The sequence below is a fragment of the Condylura cristata genome, unplaced genomic scaffold (genome assembly GCF_000260355.1).
Source record: "Condylura cristata isolate star-nosed mole 26May11 unplaced genomic scaffold, ConCri1.0 scaffold00051, whole genome shotgun sequence".
Taxonomy (NCBI): domain Eukaryota; kingdom Metazoa; phylum Chordata; class Mammalia; order Eulipotyphla; family Talpidae; genus Condylura; species Condylura cristata.
The window spans coordinates 1,639,494-1,658,389 of NW_004567152.1; the positions used below are offsets into that span (position 1 = coordinate 1,639,494).

At 47.9% G+C, this 18,896-nt stretch overlaps 1 protein-coding gene and 1 pseudogene across 7 annotated transcripts in view; one reads left to right on the forward strand and one right to left on the reverse strand.

Moving 5' to 3' along the window:
• ARVCF (armadillo repeat gene deleted in velocardiofacial syndrome) overlaps positions 1-16,581 on the reverse strand; it is a 46,556-nt gene extending 29,975 nt beyond the window's left edge. For 4 of the 7 annotated variants that reach the window (XM_004694975.2, XM_012734268.1, XM_012734267.1 and 1 more), the window contains exons 1-2: positions 16,416-16,581; positions 11,417-11,470 (exon numbers count right to left, since the gene is read on the reverse strand). The gene's annotated coding sequence lies outside the window, so the exon portion shown is untranslated. Of the gene's footprint in view, positions 1-11,416; positions 11,491-13,539; positions 13,627-15,824; positions 15,857-16,415 lie in introns of those variants that run through there. The other 3 variants (XM_012734264.1, XM_012734266.1, XM_012734265.1) reach the window with 3 other exon arrangements.
• On the forward strand, positions 2,509-4,463 carry LOC101633295 (annotated as a pseudogene).
• Positions 16,582-18,896: the final 2,315 nt, after the last annotated feature.

The window sequence follows — 18,896 nt, forward strand, 5'->3', positions numbered from 1 at the left end:
TGCCCCATCAAGACAAAACATTTAAGACTTTAATGAGAGGAACTTTAATACAGGGAGTATACAATACGGAAGACAAAGAATATAATTTCTAAATCAAGCACCTGAAGGTACCCATCCCCTTGTGGGCAAAAGTCAACCCAAAAGGTATTGGTCCACAGCAAGGCCTGAAAGCCTGCCACAAGACTAAAGCACCTTCTGGCTGGGACCCATAGAAAAGGGTCAGAAATGACCAGACAAATCTGGGAGAAAAAGAGCAACATCAAAATCAATATAAACACTGCCATAGTCAACCTCCCCATGGGTCTCTCACCCACATCTCTTTCAACCAGTCCAGGGCCAAGAAATAAACACGGTTTATTCACATGTCTCCCTTTGCTCCATGTGGCTTCCTCAGGTCTCCTTCTGGCTCTCCATCTTGCTTCCTTCCTCCTCCAGATTCCTTTTTTTCCCTCTTTTCAGCTCCACCCTCCTTCTGGGTGGAGCAGGGAACCTGGAAATTCCCCTTTTCCTAGGGACCACCCCGTTACACTTGGAGAGTCTGGGACAGCTGCCCTCCACTAAGTCACATTTAGCAGTCATTAGCATAATATTAGGCGATATGACTGTGTCCTCGAAAGGTTAAAAGCAATGTGGAACCAGTGAGCTGGGAATAGACCATAATGAAAGGGAACTATCGTAAATGATGAGGATTCAAAGTTCTAAGGTAGAACACACTGGAGGCAGTAATAGCAGACAGGTCTCTGCAGAAAATTAGCGTATAGTGAGATTGCAGAAAGCCAATTCAAGAAAGCTTTTCACTCAAGCTGAATATGACAAGAGTTGATGAATGAGATGTGGAAAATGGGCCCCAGAGGCCATGCTTCCACCTTGAGGAAGAAGAGAAGACTCAGAATTGCAGGAAAGGACCAGAATCTGTCCTCAACAGAGAAGGCACCTAGAGGGCTATCGTGATCCAGGTTAGAATCTTCCCATTCAGAAAATTAAGCTGAGAAAATTATGGCCTCTCATTAAAGTTTTCTCAGCCTCCTAAGTGAGCAGCATCTGCTCACAACATGGCGCCCAACCTGACCGCTGGCTGTGTAGATGTCCACTTTCTACACCAGACTGTCCATATCCCTGAAGGTGCTGCACACCCACAGATGTGAGCTGCAGCACCTGCTGTTCACTCTCTGGCACTTACCTTGTGGACATACATGCTGTGAACACTCTTTTATGGCAAACCACAGCTCACAACTTTGTTCAACAAAATGCCTCACCGGCTGAACTCAAGATCTTTTAAAAAGTGAACCTAGCTCTAAAATTCCTTAAGGAGATATCATGGTGAAGTTCATGGACTTTCAGAGTGATGGTTTGTCATTCTCATGTTAACCTTTCTTAGCAGCAGCAAACATGGTTCATCAGGAGTCCTGAGCATCTAGGGAAATAGTTTTGCTTAAAGAACAAAAAGAAGAGCAAAATTCCGAAGTTGGTAAGGCCTATAATCAGACCACATCCAGTTTGTGCTCTAGGGATTTAAATGAGGGGGTTGTGCTTTGAGGGTCTAGGGAACACTCCTCAAACAAAAGGGTTGCAGAGAGGTTGAACTGATTTGCCAGCAAGAACATGACAGTACATATGCATTAAGGTGGCTTCTGTTGCCAGTTACCCAAGAGGAGAGTATTTTTTACTGTCTCAGGAAGTCTGTGATATGATAACTCACAGGATGAGGTGTGAATCCATGAAACACAAAACAAAGTGCAACTAAATTGAACAACCAACCAGACACACTGAGAGAAATAGAGCAAAATAGAAGGTGATAGATGTGTTAAGTAGATGGTGGGAATCTTCTCATGATGCCTATGTACACCAAATAAACACTCTGGACACTTTAAATATCTTATCATCTTGTCATATATACTTCAATAAAACTAGAAAAACAAAAATACTTTCAGTTACCTTAATTTTCAAATTCTATTGCTTAAAGAGTAAACTTGAACAATGTAGAGGGAAGCCCACTCATATTTAGTATGTTTTTCCTCATATAATATTTTTACACACAAATAATTATAAAATGTTATCAGCAATTACACACCAAAAAATGGAATCCTAAATGAAACAAATTTCTAAAAATATACATTATAGGGCCCTCCCTAGTGGCTAGTGGGCTAAAGCACAGCACTAAGAAGCTAAAGTCACTTCAGCATGAGTTTGATTTCCTGCCCTAGAAGTGACCCACATGCCAGGGCAGACCTCTCCAGCTGTTGCCCTCAGCAGTGTATTTCATCAGTTGGCCTGTTGTGCTCCCTACTCTGTCTCTGGTGACTCTGCACCTCTGGCCTGAACCCCAGTTCTGTATACATAAACAACTCTTTAAAGAAAAAACACACATTGTATCAAAACTAGCTCATGAAGAAATAGAAAAATTACATAATCAGTAATTCGGGAACTCCCGATAGACGTGCAGTGGCAGCATGTGACTGGAGTCCCAGATGTAGAGCTGCACCACTAATGCAGACCTGATGCGGGGGCATGGTGGGGTGGCAGCAGGAAGAGGAAGGGCAAATCACGATCAATGGCATCAACCCCACGCCTAAATTCCAGGAAGATAAGCAAGTACTATGTTGTCATGGCCTCTTCTTTTTGAAGCCAAGTGTGTAAAGGTTACCATTTAGGACAAATTAGGTGAAATATTTTATATATTACAGTGGTTGGAATAAAAAATGAGGATGAATGAGTTCCAGAAAGCAAAATACTCAATATGTGGCACCAATCTACAGAATAGCAAGGATTTCAACAAGTAATGATACTGGGCAGAAAAGGGGGCACTAAAACTGGCCAAAGACACTGCCTGAATATGGGCACCACATCAGTTTTTAACTTGTGCATACAACTGTAACACTACTCAGGTTCAGAGAACAATAATGGAATTTATTTAACAAACTAGGGAAAAACAAAGAGTTGCTGAGGCCACAAATGGCTGTTTACCTTACCCAAAGCCATGTCGAGTGTTTTAAAGTCCTAAATACAAACGCTCCCAAGATGGCGCTTTCCCACCACTAAGGATGCAGAGCACGTGGTAGCCAGATTATAAGCCAGGATCCAAGTCACAGAGACAACAGAAGACATAACCAGAGACACTCACAGAGCTGCCAAGATGCCACAGCACAGCACCAGACTAGCGACACTCAAAACAGCAGCTGCAACAGCCAAACAAGCCAACAAGTGGCCACAGCAAAGTACCCAGCTCTGAATCTCCACCTTCCCTGCCAAGCTGCAATAGCAGCAAAACCGGGAACAGTTTCAGTCACTCAGCTGTCAGCAAAGCCTCGGAACTGTTCCTCTCTGAGGCTGGCTGCTGGCGGCTCCTGCACATCCTTCAGGGGCCCACAATATCCTTCTGGAAGATTGGTATGGTGGGAGTAGAAATCCCTGACCCCAGAGTCCCTGCGGATCCAAAACCATTGAAATCCCAAACACTGAAGCTGGGGGCCTGCTTATGCAGTCCCTTATGTTTCTTATCAGAGTCACTGCACACCCCACCAGGGCCCCCTAACCCCCGCCACTAATTGTTTCCAATTTTCCCTGGGTTATCTATCCTCTCCAGCACCTTCCTCCTATAGCAGTTTTTGGTTTCAGCCACTGATTACGGTAATAGGAGCAAGAGTGGGTAAGAGAGGAGGAGATCCAGGAAAGTACATCTGGTCAGCACTGGAAAAATACTGAAGTGAAAATAAAAAGGGAAAAACTGAAAACTCCTGGAAATGAAGATGGTGGCAGTTCTATTGGACACTTCAGCTTCCTGAAAAGAAAGGGCCCCAAGTAGATCTTACTGTTGAACAGAACTGAAAAGATAAAAAATTCAGGCCCTCCATAGTGGTGCAAAGGGTTAAAGCACAGCTCTGCGAAACTAGCTCCAGTGGCTTCAGCTTGATCCCTAGCCAGGGACATGGCCCTTTTGGCACATCAGACCTCTCCTGTCTCGCCCTCTGCTCCCCTAAGCAGTGTACTTGTTGATCTGCTCATTTTGCTCCTTGCTCTGTCTCTAGTGAGTTTTCTCCCCGCCCCCTGCACCTCAGGCTGGTATCCTAGTTCTGTACACAAAAATAAATAAAGCTTTAAAAAAAAAATAGAAAAGACAAAAATTCCTGAAGAACTAAAACCATGGCTTTTCAATTACTGGAGTTTAATCTGAAAAAAAAAAAAAAAAAAAAACAGTTCTTTTATCTTCCTGCCAAGCAGAATATGGATTCCATTCGAGGATTATGCAAATTTTAAGAAATGTCTAGGAAACACAGATAATAAGGTGTATGCTGTTAATGAAGCTGTGGAGGAATAAAAGAATACTTGAGTATCATGTTGGGTGCTCTGCTTCTCTACAGGCCTGAGAGCCTGCAGGGCACAGAGGCCCTGGGAGATCACCCGGATGAGCCTTGTCTCCGGTATATGGAGCACCACACCTGCTGAGGTTGTGTGAATTGGAGTGATGTTGGCCTTCACTGAATGAAAAGGGTCTTGTTTTATTACTGTGCTTATCTTCATGATTTCCTAAAATGCCTGGTAAAGACTATGAAGAGGTTCCTCCTGACGATCACAGGCAGATGGCCTAAGGCACATGCTCACCTATGTTGGGCTCTCTGTAAACACATTTCTGTTCTTAGTCCTTCATTTACACTAATGATGTACTTTTAAAATGTTAATAAATCACATTGATTGATGTTTTTCTATTTGATTTTTAAAATATTTTTATTTATTTATGCATACAGAAATGGGGTACAGGCCAGAAGTGCAGAGGTGTCAAGAGGATTCACCAGAGACAGTGGGGGTACAGAACAGGAAGATCAACAAAGTATATTGCTGAGGGGAGCAGGTAGGTGAGACAGGGGAGGTCACCTCTGGGGAGGGGATAGAACACTGAAGTGGCCACAGCTTGGCTTAGCTTCCCAGTGCAGTGCTCCAACCCACTGCACCACCAGGGTGGGCCCCTGTTTTATTTTAAACAGAGAAAATACACAGAATTACACTTTTCTTTTTTTTTCATTTCAAAGTTGAACCAGTGTCTCTCCATGCACAATGGAGAGACAACTGTGGTGTTCCACTGTCCAGTTGACAAGCCTGCTTTTGAATGCTGGTGGTTCTATTCCTTTGACATTACACACTTTTATAAATATGTTAACGGCCTAATTGCCAAGCTCTAAGACAGTGTACACAACTGAATACTGAATACACTCACCCATTCGTGTTCCTTTTTTTTTTTTGGGGGAGGGGGGTAGTGCTTAAAAAAGCCCATCCAAAAAAAAAAAAAAAGCCCATCCTTATAAAGGACCAGGGGAGAAAATAATACTAATAATGAACAACTATATTCCAGAGACATTTTACAGGGATGGAGTGAGGAGTGGGATCAAAAAGGGTGGGGGTGGGGGGAAGTGCACTGGACTATCGTGACACACAGGTGATTTGGTGATGGGAAGCCCACAGGGATTACAACTGAGATGGAAAAAGGCACAAAATGATATAAAAATAAACTATAAAAAATAAAACATTCAAAAAATATGTATTAGGCATAAATACATAAGCCATGAAGCAAACCACCATTCTTCAATAATCTGAGCAAAGAGAAGATGCCTAAAGACTGACATGGATGACTTGTAAAGGATGGGCTTTTTTTTTCTTCTTAATAATATAATAGTTTATTTTTACATCATTTTGTGCCTTTTTCCATCTCAGTTGTGGACTTCCCATCACCAATTCACCCATGCCATCATCACAGTTTCGTGCACTCCCCCCCCCATTTTTGACCCCATTCCACGCCTGTAAAATGTGTCTACAAAAAAAAATGGGGGTGCAGGTGTCTTTTTGAATCAGTGTGTTTGTGTCTTTTGGGTAGATACCTAGTATATGCTTACATTTTTACTTTTGCTCTATTATTTTTTTATTGCTCTATTATTTATTTAATGTTTTGTAATTTCAAGTTATTACATAGAGTGACATTTTGTAAAATTTTAAAATTATGGTGAAGTACACATAACATAAAATTTATCATCTTAGGCATTCTTTAAGTATAGAATTCATTAACATTAAGGAGTGGGGAAATGCATAATAAGAGTACAAATTTCAATTATGACTAAAGGCCAGACAGCATGGTGACTATACTTAATGTATTATACATGTGAAAGTTTCTATGAGAGTAGACACTTAATGTTCTCACTGTAACAATAAAATAAGATTAAGTATAGGTTAACTAACCTTAGTATGGTAACCATCCCATTACATGTGTGCATAGTATCATCATCTTACACCATGTTATATGTCAATTATATCTCAATAAAGCTGAAGGGGAAATGAGTTATAGCCAATGCTGTACTCATAGGTAAATTCACAGCTTCATCACTTTCATTATTAAGCAATAAAGAATAAATATGAACAACTGGGACAGAGCTAAAAAGAGTGAGCATGGAAACATCGCCTCCAAGTCAAGATTCCCACTGGAGTGACTAACACATCTCTCTGTGATTACCTTTCATGTCCTGGAAATAGAAATTTCTGATAGGTAGGGTTCAGAAAGAGTAGGACTATGAACCTAGTGTTACATTGTAAAGTTGACTGCTATACCTCCTCCAGCAATCAGGCCTCTGACTTACAACAAATCTAAATTTTCCCCTGCTGCCACATATGGAAGGAAATGGAAGCTGAGGGGTCAGGATAGAGACCAGCTTGGCCTCTGCTGGGTGACGGGCCAGAGCTAATAGCAGCTGGCAGAGCATCTGGCATGTACTCACTTTATCTCTGCTACAAGAAGGAAGCAAGAATTAGCAGCAGGAACACAATGTCCAGGCCCACAAGGGACCACTGTTCCCATGCCCAGGCAACCCTGAGGAATCAGAGCATGTGACCTACACTCAAGCCAATTGTTGTAGACACTGGAGAAATGTCAGTTAAGTAACTGCCTTGGTGAGGGCACCTCTGTCTAGAATGGCCCAGGTTGTATGGGTCCACAGATGCTCACCTAGGCACAGCCTGCTGAATCTGGAGGCAAGGTATGAGGTTATAGGTATCACAGGAAACAGTAAAGTTTTTCATCTAGGAGGCAATGGTGGAAATTGGTGGTGGTGGTGGTGGTGGTGTAGTGGGGAGAGTCAGATGTTTGTTGAAGTGAATAAGAGAACCAGGTCTGGCTTAGGACTGTTCCCTGCCAGGACTGAAGCAGTCCCCTCTAGCAGCTGTGGGAGAATGGTGATAAACACTATTCCATGCCCACCTAGCTCTCCACACCTTGCCTATGGCTACTGTCCTCAGGCCCAGGGTCTGGTCTGAAATTTACCTCTCTGCTCTACCAAGACAATGGTTCTGGGAAGCATGTGGTGAGGGGCTGGCTCTGAGCAAGCAGAGGACAGGTTATATCAGAACAGGGGACAGAGTGATCAAGATCAGGAACCATGCTAGCTGCATGCTGGGCCAAGCATTTTCCCAGGGCATGAGGCTGTTGTCTGTGTCAGGGTCAGAGATGGCCTATGTCCTTCCCAGCACTATGTCCTGGGACATCACCTACCCTCAACCTTGCCCTCTGCAACACTAAACCTCAGGAAGTGCTCGTTTTGTAAAGACAAAAACCTGCATATGTAAAGGCTTAATTAAAAAATAACTAAATCATATATCTGGAATTATTTCTTCAAATACTAACACAGTAACTCCCTGCATTCGGGCAAATGCCATATAACTATCACCAAGAAGCCTGGAAAGGGAAGGCCAGGCTCTGCCTGACAAACTTCAATTTCCTCCACAATCCTCTGGCTCTAAGATGGGAGGCCCCTGAGGAAAAATGATCTTGGTTCCATCCAAGTGCCCAATTCTTCCTGAGTCTGAGGCTGTAGTAGGCAGAGAAGCAGGAAGTCCCAGATGGAAGCAGGGGGCCCCTGTGGGGTCCCAGCCATGGTCTTGCCTCTTCTGGGCCCTGCTAGGGGGAAATAAGCCTTCCCCTTTCCCCACATTGGGAAGAAGACAACAGGTGAGTCTAGAGGGGGTCTTAGTCTGCCCTCTCCCAGCGTACTCAGGAAAACTTCCTGTCCAACTCCAGATCTTTTCAAAAGATCAGAAAAAAGATCAAAAGATCAGAAAAGGGTGCTCAGAATATACTGACCCAGCATTTCTTTCCCCGTCCCTGGGCCTGGGCTGACTAACCTTCCTCCCCTATAGCTCACTTCCTCCTATACGTCTGCCTCCCCCTGTACCCTGTATACTGCCTCTCTCTAGCACCCATTCCAGTTGTGGGAGGTCAGGGGAGGTGAAAGGAGGAGAGGAAAGGCACTGCACAATGTAGAAAATAGAGGGAAAGGGGGCAAGATGCTAGAGAAGTGTCCTAAAACCATTTCCCCAGGAACTTCAATGTTACAGGTGTCATTCCTCTTTTCTGGAAATAAGCACAGTTTGCTTTACATTTAAAAAACCAGAAAAACAAAATGGAGGACTCCAGTGGCAAGATCATTCAGTGTTTCTGGGATGGGTCTTGTTGGCTTCTCCCTGTGCCTCTGTCTCTCAGGTACATCTAGGGAAACCTAGCTTTCCTGGGTCCAGGAAGCATTCTCTACAGTATCACCAGGCTGTGACCTTGACTCTAGGTCAGAGGTGATATGAGATGAAGGAAGACTCTGTGAAGGGTGAGCCTTGTTTGGTGGAGAGCTCTACCGTCACCATCCCAGATTCCTCAGCAGCTCAGGCTCCAGTTTTCCTATCTCTTCACTCACTGCACCCCTCCCCCAGGCACTGTGGCTCACATCCAATAGCCTGGATGGACAATGGAGGTGCCAGCCTCTCCCTCCAGAGAATGAAGAAGGGCCCCAAGTTGGCAGTCAGCACTGCAGCCTCATTATCTTGTAAAGAGCAGACAGCAGCAAGTACATTCAAACGAACGAATGGCTCATTAGAATTGTGGGGAGTAAAAATATTTTGAAAAGTAAACATTTAACTAAAAGCATATTTTAAATACCAAACACATCAACTGCAAATGTCACCTAGCAAGATGCGCCATGGAGACTGGGTCCCTTTCCCTTTCCCATCCCACAATGGGCAGCCTTCCTCATGTCAGAGCTTCAAGGGGCATCCTCCCCACACAGGTCCTAATTCACAGGCCATGACACAATCCCTCAGCTGCCTCATGGCCCAGGAGGCTCCATGGGCATCTCCCCAGAGGACAGTCCAGAGAACAACTTGAAGCTAACCAAAGTAACAGGAGAGGCCCACAAGAGGCGAGATGGAATCTGGTGATGCTCAGGGAGGACAGTGGAAGGCCAAGAGCTGGGATAAATGCAGGCTGGGATGTAGCATAACAGCCTGGCAGAGACTTCTCTGCTCAGGAGCATCTGTGGGCAGAGCACAGCCGGTGTGACAACACCAGTTGTGAATCACCCTGAGCAGGAGATGGCAGAGTTGGAAGCTGGAACCATTTTCATGCCCTTACTGCAGCAGATGGCACAGAACACCATCTGTACCAGCCCTGCATGTGAGCAGACCCAGGGTGTGTATCTGTACGATGTTCTTCCTCCTGCCCAAGAAACATGGGTTCCATGGGTAGCAAGGGGCTTACGGTGCCCCTACCCACTAGGAAGAACACGTAAGTCCAATCACAGAGGGCTTGGGACACCTTGGGACAGAGCAATCCATGAGCTAGAGCATGGTTGGACTCTTCAGCTATGTGAACAAGGTCCTTGCTTGGCAGGCAGATTGGCCAATCACCACCTACCCAGCAGCTCCAGAGGCTGAGACAGAAACAGGACACATGAGCACCTAGTCTGATTTATGACACCTGAGGTCACAGGATGACAGAATCTGAAACACTTGCAGAAGAGGCCAGTTCACCCCACAAACTGCATGACAAAGCTGTGTGAAAATGCATGTCCTCAGAGGCACACACCAGGAGACCCATTGAACCACCCACAGAGTAGCTTGAAGACTATTCCCAGCCATAGGCAGTTCAGAGCATTTGAAAATGAGATGTGCAAAATGGGGCCTGGGTCACTTTGGGGGTTATGAGTGATTCCTACCAAGGCAGTACCTGTTCTCAATAAACAGAAATGCTCAAGAGAGGCTGCAAAGGTCAATATTCAGGGGCACCAGAGCAGCAGATGCACACGGCAAGACAGTCACCAACCCACAGACAGTGGTTCCAACATGTGTCTATAGAGTGAAAGTGAAGAATGAGCCTAACATTCGAGAGCAAGGACTCACTAAGAGAAGGCTCCATTCTGATCTTAACAAGGAAGAAAGCGGGACTAAGGTCTGGGTGCCTGCCAGAAGGTGCAAACCATGTTTGCGTTTCCAATTTCCAGGTTCCAGAGCATTGCCAATCTCTGCTGACAGTAATTTTCAGTCAAGAAACAATTCAGTTACAACCATGAAAACAAATTTAAATCCTCATCTCATGTATATGTCAAAATAAATTTTAGATGGATGAAATCTTGAGTGAAAAACACTAAATTAGAAATACCCACACAGGAAAAGACAAATGCACACTTATCTGGCTATAGGCTAGGGAATACAACACATGCAACAATGCAATAAATAAATAAGGAAGTAATTCAACAAATTTTGACATAAAATATATAAAATTTCAGAACATGAAAAACTAAAATTGTCATAAAATTAAAAGGTTGAGGAAAAATTTGTAGCAGAAGACAGATGAGGGAAGAATTCATACTTTAAAAACACACACACACACACACACACACACACACATGAGGGACCTCCCTGGTGGCGCAGAGGTTAAAGACAATGCTAGCAAGCTTTTGGCAGCCACTGCAGCACGAGTTTGATCCTTGGCCAGGGAGCTGACCCACATGGGCAATAGACCTCTCGTATCACCCGCTGCGCCCCTTAGCAGTGTATTTCAGACAATCCTCCAGTTCTGCATCCCACTCTGTCTCTGGTGAATCCTCTGACCACCACCCCACACCCTAGCTCTTGTATGCACGAATAAATAAAATAAATCTAAAAAAAAGTAGAACCCACAAACACAGATAATACCCATAGCCACCAAACAAGGGCCTGTTCTTGGCTGGTGGCTTCAGCATCCCCAGGACAACAGGGAGAAGCTAGGCAAGCTGTACCCAGTCACTCATGGTAGGTGTCTAAGTTAAGATCAGCCCCAGCTAACACCTTGGTCAGTCAGCCCCACCACAGGCCTCCCTTAAGCCAGACAGCAAGCCAGTAGCTGGTACCCACATGCACATCATTAGTCAGCCCAGTCAGGGATGGTGATGGATATCATCATGTCCAGTGAAGGCAAGGCTAAGCAGAAGGCTCCCTTGAGCCCAGGGGCTGTGTGCACCCAGGTGAGGTAAGCCAGAAGAACATCCCACCTGCTGCTAGTCCATCCTTGGCAACCATATGACATTCTAATGCCCTTTGTGAGAAGGGTATGTCTCCCAGCCATGCCCAGGTCACTTACCTGTCTTGAAGGTCGATTAGCAGATTCTGACACTCATCCTGTGGGGTCCAGCATCTGAGGGAAGCCAGAGGACACTATATGAGGTCAGCTTGCCAGCCAAGTCCCTTCCAAATGAGGTCAGACTTTTGGCTGGGAACAATGACCCAAACTACCCCAGACAGAACCCTGTAATCAATCTTCAATCCTACAGTGCTCCCCAGGTTCACACACACCCTCATATGCACCATCTTGTCCCCAGTTCAGCAGGACTGTCACATTTACAGTTTATTTTGAGTTCTCATGGAGTCCTTTTGTGAGCCAAACTTTGTTGACCATCCTTCCAAATGACATTGATCAGAGTTATGGGCTGATGGTAATGTTTGCCTTTCCAGAAGACTGGGTATACTTCATTGTGACAAGCAGCCCAGCAGGGTGAACCCACACACCAGTGTCCCACCAGTACATGAAGCAGTCATAGTCCCATATGGTTGTGCCCTGACTCCTGGTCTGTGACTCCCACCTGGACCCCATTCCTGAGTTTGAGATGATCATCTACCTTCCCTGAATTTCCCTGAGGCCTGCCCAGATCCTGTGGCCCTCCTTAAGCAGGCAGCCCCAATCAACAGTCCTCAGGGAACAGAGTTATGCCACATACCTGTAGTCCCTGTGGGGTCAAAGGAACCCTGTAGTTTTCTCTCTCAGCCACTGGTTTGAGGGCATGTGCCCTCTTATATATAAGACTAGGATTTGCCAGAGTGTTCCATAAAATTGAAAATCAGGGAGGGATAGGTAGAAGGAGAAGAGGTGGGTAGCATATGGGAGGTCACCACAAGTGGTGGTAGCTCTCTCCCCTCGGCTCTACCATGTTTTCCAGATTGTTCCCAACCTCTGTCCATTCCTCCTTTGTGGATGTGGCCCATGTGGAGAACCCAGAGGACTGCAGGTGGGAAAGGGGAGGTGACAGAGTTTGGGAAGGCAGAAGGGTGATGGCAAATGGAGAGGCAGGATCTCTGTTCCCAGGGTGCCTTTGTTACTACAGCACGGTATAGATTCTAGGTAAAGCCTAACAGAGCCCTAGGACAGCAGATAGACAGGACAGATGGGAGATATGAAGGCAGAACCAGTGATAGGACTTGTGATAAAGCAAGGGGTACCTATCATGGGGAGGCCTTCTCAACACCTCCAGTGGGGCTTATCTGTAGGCTCTGAGGTCACCAGCCTGGTCAAGGGTCATGACCAGGAGCTTCAGGGCCAAGGAAGTCACCATGGTCTAAGGAGTTCCAAGAGCACCATGCTCTAAGGAGATGGGCTGTTCCCAGGAAGTGGATTAATCTGAGTCTACCCTGGCTATAGGACCCCAATACTTGTTTTTCCTGGAAAATCTACACAGACAGACCTCTAGCCTCAGGGAAGCCTACTGTATTTAGATAAGGCAAAAACCTGGCCTAAACCACAGGGGCCAACAGGTACATAAGAAATCTATGGACATATGGATATCTGACATGAGGCAGTTCCCAGTGGCACAGAGTACAGAAGAAGAATGGGGCTCAGGTTGGGTGGGCTGCTCAGGGCTGCAGAAGGCAATGAAAAGACCAGCTGAGGGTCAGAGAAGCCTGCTTGAGAACTTACTCTCATGTGAACCTCAAGTCACATTAAACACAGTAGATGCTTACATGCTCTTCCAGGCCACTGGTTACTCATGAAAAGTTGCCCATTTCTGCTGCGTTCTCTCATGTAACAGATAAGGATAATGAGGCAGAAAGGTAGAGCCCCATCCTCAGTAGCTATGTCAGAGACCTGGCACCTGGCAGTGGCCAGGCCAGCCCAAGGAGGCCAGACAGGTGTCTGGGGAACACACCTGGGAAAGGCATCTCAACGGTGTGCAGGTTGAGGGCTCCTGCTTCACTGTCTTTGCCCAGGACATGATCAATCATCTCACCATCTAACCCTCAAGCCTTCCTCTACCTGCACCAATGGCGGTGAGGGGCTCTGGGTAGGAAGAAGTATTGCCCCAGGGATCCTTGCAATTCCCCTGCTCTGTACCAAGGATTGGCAGGCTGGAGAAGACAGAGGTCTGGCCTCCCCACTGGGCATCTCAAGAATTGATTCTGCCCTAGTGGGAGGCTGGGTGAAGAGGATCTTACCTACTATAGTGGTGCCTGCTGCCCTCTGCTGGCTGCACATAGCTGGTCACTGCTTTACTGGAGCCCATAGGCCCTTCAGGGTCAGCTGAACCAAGGGGGAAGGGTCTGTGCCTGGGAAAGGGGGGGGGGTGGAGGGGTGATTCAGGTAAATTAGTTTTGAGCTTATCCTTCTACTCTGTAAAACAGGCTAGTCAGAAAGGCCTATAATGGAATTCCTACCTCATATCCCTCTCTGGTTATTCCCTAATTCTGGGGCTCTGAAACCATAGTGGTCTAAGACTTCAACCTAGTCTTTTCTCTCTCTCCCTTTTTTTTTTTTTTTTTTTTTTTGCATAGAAGAACTGGGGTGTAGTGGGAGGTGAGAGTATTCACCAGAGACAGAGTGGAAGCAGAACAGACAGATATATTAAAATACATTGCTAAGGGGAACAGCAGGCAAGACAGGAGAGAGAGGTCTGCTGTGCCATATGTGGGTTAGCTTCTCTGGTCCAGTACAGAACTCAGGCTGTAAAAGTGATAGTGCTGAGTTTAACCCCAGTGAGGTCTTCAACCTAATCTTGATGGAAACTGAGAGCAAAAGAATAAAGGTCTCCCCCGCCTTAAGCCACTACTAGGGAAGTTCCCAGAATATTTTTGTGGTCCCCTCCAGAATCCCACATCCTAACTCCCTACCCATTCCCTCTTCCTACCCCCCAGCCCGGTGTCCTCCTCCTGTTGGGCTTAGGCCAGGCCCAGGCCCAGACCCAGACCAAGGCATGGAACAGATGTTAGCTGAGGCTCTAGAGTGCCTAATGTCCTTGAACTGCTCCAAGCTACTTTACAACCCTGTTTTCTTTTAAAGGCACAGGATCCTGCTGTCTTTGCCCCCACCAGGCCTGCCTTTCTGGGGTGAAGGAAGCACAGTTAACACAACCTGAATCCCTGTGCAGTACAAACAGGGATGGAGGTATAACCCTGCTCACATTAAGTTCTGGAGGTACAGAGAGGCCATAGGACTGGGAAAAGACTTGAGTGGTGGGGTCTTCCTGGTGGCACGAGTAGTTAAGTCTCAACACTGTGAAGCTATTCACAGTCACAGCCACCATGGTATGAGTTCAATCCCCAGCCAGAGAACTGCCCCACATGGTACACCAGACCTCCCTCTCTTGTCTCACCTCCTGCTCCCCTCAGCAGTATATTTCAGTCAATCTGTCTGTCTGCTCCCCAGTGTCTCTGGTGAATCCTCACTACCATCCCCAACCCTGTACTTCTGGCCTGTACCACAGTTCTTGTATGCACAAATACATAAATCTTAAAAAAAGAAAGGACCTGAGTGGCCACCTCTGGAAGGCATGCCAAGCAACCCAGATATGGCAGATTAATTTAGCAGGACTGAGAGCCAGATCCAGCTCATGCAAAATGGATTTTGGTCAATGGGTACTCATGTCTGTGCCTGCAAGAGCAGCCCAGATAGGAAGTGCATGGCAGCGGAGGGCTTCGCTGTGCTCACATGTGCTCCTCACCAGGCCAGGACTAGGGCCTCTAGCACAGACCTATTCTGGTGGACCACAGACTCATATGGGATGAAGTGGCAGGAAAAAGCCTTGGTACTATGGATGGGACAGGGCAATGCCTGGGAAACGTCCTCAAGATTTGTATTTACAACCCTAGACACTATGGCCAGATCTTAGACCTGGAATAGCTGCTCAGGAGCTGACCAAGGACGGAACTCAGGAGAGGGCTCCAACTGTCCCCCGTGTGCAACACAATCCCAGGTCCACAGCTATACTGAACACAAGACAAAATGACATATTCAGAGTGGGCAGTCTTCTGGCATGGTCTGAACCAGAGTGGAGACAGAGGGAGTCACAGAGGAAGTGGAGACTACCAGTGTACCCTGTGCATCCCCATGGCAGGAAGCTGCCTTCAGTGTTACTAAGCTGCTCACCTCCCTCCCTCCCCCTAACCACTGATCCCCCTGGATGTATAAATCCCAACCTTGTGTGTGCCCAGCAAAGGAATGGGAGACAGAGCCAAGAAGTGAGAATGAGGGTAAACAGCCCAGGTTGGTTGAAAACTGGCTGGGCACTTCTTTCTCTTGGTCCTAAATATACCTGAGTCCTAAAGGAAAGTGGTGCTAGGCCACCCCAGCTCCGTTTTCACCCTTACACACTGTGAGTAGGTTAAAAAAAAATGGTTCAATTGTCTATTATTTAATTATCTAAAGATTGCAATGGGGAGTCTGGGAAAGGCAGCCTACCCACCCACGCGCATCTCTGTAAACCCCTGCTGAGGACGAATCCTACCAGAGAGGATGTGCCTCCGTCCCAGCTACAGTCCCGACTGAGGAAGGGGACCGGGTGCGGGCCCGGCAGGGACCCAGGGCGGCGTCTCTTCCCTCGTCCTGTAGGTGGCGGCTGTGGAGCGGGGACATCCCCTCTGTCGGGCAGTGCCCCAGAGCTTACCCTAGGCGCGGCGCCCAGGAAAGTTCCCCAGCCCCGCCGCCCCACGGTTGGAAAGTTTCGGTGGCTGACCCGTCCCCGCTATAAAGTGCTCGGCGTCGCGCGGCGCCGACACGGCAGCGGCGCCCAGCTGCGTCTCAGAGGGGGCGCGCTGTACGGGGCTCCCTAGGCGGGTTGGGCAGGGCCCACGGCCACGCACAAAGGGACCCACCCACGCCGGTCTAGGGTGTCGCGCTGCGCTTCGCCGGCAAGGTGCAGTGGTGTGGAGCAGGGTTCCGATCTCCAGCCCCAAGCCGGTCTCCTGGCTAGACTTCAACTTCCCATTCGACCCTGGCCCCTGCCTAAACCGCAGCCCCCAAACCACCCGCAACAGTGGCCTCGCTTCGTTCCCAAACCCGGCCCCCACCCTGGACCCCGCCCCCGGCTTGAGCTCACCTGGAGCGCGGCGTGGGCGGTACCGCAGCGCGGCCCCAGCTCCTAGACAGGCGCCTTCGGGCCGCTCACTGAGCGTCCCCACTGCACAGTGCCGACGGCAACCCGCCGGGCCTCAACTTGGCCAGGTGCGGGGGCGGACCCTCCACTGTACAGCGCGCAAGCCACTGCCAACCCTCCCCGCCCCTCGCGCGGCCCGTGCGCAAAGCCGGCGGGGCCGGCGCGGCGACCCCCTCTGCTCCGCCCCATTCGACCGCGAATTTTTCTATTGGCCAGGAGATCCGGCGCAGCCCGGCAACCGGTACCGATTGGACGGACTCGGGGAGCTAACGGCTTGCCATTGGGCCTCCGCGGTGTCCATCCAAGTCGGAGACCGGTCTCCTCGTACAGTGGTGGAGGCCCAGGCACCTGCCGGGACCGCTGGTGCGGCGGGGGCTGCGGGACCGCTCGTACTGTCCTGCTTTGAGAACGTTCCTTGACCATCCGGCCCCGAATGAAGGCTGGCAGGCTCGGAGCTTCTTCCTGGAACTCTGACCACGTTTCCACCATTATCAACCTTCGTTCTCAAGTATCTTAATCCAGCGTCTGCGGTTCGCCAGGCGCTACTGGGCGGACACAGCGCCCTCCTATCTACATCAGATTGTATTCCTCACATTACCTGCCAGGGAGAGTTCTGCTGTCATCCCATTTCACATATGGGAAACTGAGGCTCAAAAAAAAAGCCGTTCTCACTTACCTTTGGTTACTGGGACGGGCTCCAGCCCTGTCTTCCTAATTCTGGGACTTGAGAGCTGTCAGCCCCTCACCCACCAAGGGTTTCTGCAGCATGTGCAGAGGTGTGTGTGACCTTAGCTTTGCGAGCCTGGGAGGTATCAGAGGCAGTGTTCTCAATAATAGGAAGGAGCCCCCTCGGTGAACCAGGGGTTTTCCTTTCCTTTATTGTGTTTTCTTGTCCCTGCTATACATGACACATTGACTCCAGCAGTCTTTCAGAATCAGACAGGCCTCACCAATCCTCTGGGGTTGGGCTTGAAGTGACAGCTATTTGGTAATCTGGCACAAGGAAGTTGCTCACAGCTCTGAGCAGACAGAAAGATGAAGTGACCTTCTCTGTCACGCAGGGACCACCCATGACCTAGGAAGCTCTAGTCACATTTCATCAGTGACATTCCGAACCAGCTATTGTGTGGGCTGGGGGCTTCTCTTTACTGTGGAGATTCAGGAGTGTATTTAATTAACCTAGTTGTGCCTATCATCTCCTGAAGAGTATTAAGCCCTGATCCCCGTGGACCCCCTTTTTTCACACTTTGTGGCCTAGCATCACCCTTACCCACACACTTGCTAATGATGGCAAGAAGGACTGTCCCATGAGAAACAAAAGGTTCAACTGTGCACCAAATTGGCCCAAATGAGGATTACCTCCCTCCCCTTTCTCCTGACTTCTCTCTCCCAGCAGGGTTCCAGAGAACTGTCTGTCCTTCAGCTGGAAATTTAGCCACAAAACGGGGGTTCAGTGTAGGTGGTACCAGCTCCAAGAGGACTGTTCAGAAGTAGGCTCACCATGACCCAGGCTGTAAATAAAGGTCAGAAACAGAGACCCAGGGAGATGGCCTTTACCACACCCACAGTCATAAGCACCAGCAACCTCCTCTTTTCCCTCTCTCCCTTGTTGCTAGCCAGTAAGAACATCCCTGGGGCATGTGAGGATAGCTACAAGTGATAAGGAAGAACCTCGCAACAGTTTCACATGTTCAGAGACCAAAAAGGTGGTCAAATGAGTTCCCTGTCTAAGGATATTTGAAATGCAGCCAGAAGAAGGAGGGCTAAAGTACCTACTAGAACCCATCTCACCTGGTCTTACCTGCTCCCAAGTACCAAATGTCACCCAGACTGGAGTGACTGATGACATTTCACTGTTGTCACACTGGTGATAACATAAGAGTGTCTGATCTGGCCTCAGTAAGATGGGGAGATTGTGACTTGGGAAGGGACTGGCAACATATTATCTCTGGCATGTGAGCTTTGAACTCTGTCATGAGTGACTGAATTCCTCTTTGTAGGCAATGGAAAAGTACCTCTCACAAGGACATGTCCAATCCACTCCTCTGAGACATGTAGCCCAGTAGTTTAGGCTATTGCCTCATACTATAGGCCATGGTCACTTATCCAGAGATCCCAAGTCCTGCTTGACCAACACCACACCTTTGGTTGGGCCTGTTGGTCCAGCTGCCTAGAGGGAAATCATTGGCACCAGTCCAATGCAGTTCCATTGTCCAATGGCAGGACGGAGGATCCTGTGCTTGCCTAAATCTGCTACCTGCTGGCCACAAGTACTTGGGCATCTGGGGTCCTCAGTTTTCAAGTTTAGGGGGATGGGGAAAGATACAGGAGGAACACAGATGAGACAGCAAAAGTAGGGGGCAGATAAATTTTGGGAGGTGTCAGGCAGGTTTGGGTTTGACGTTTATCTTTGCCGATTAGCAG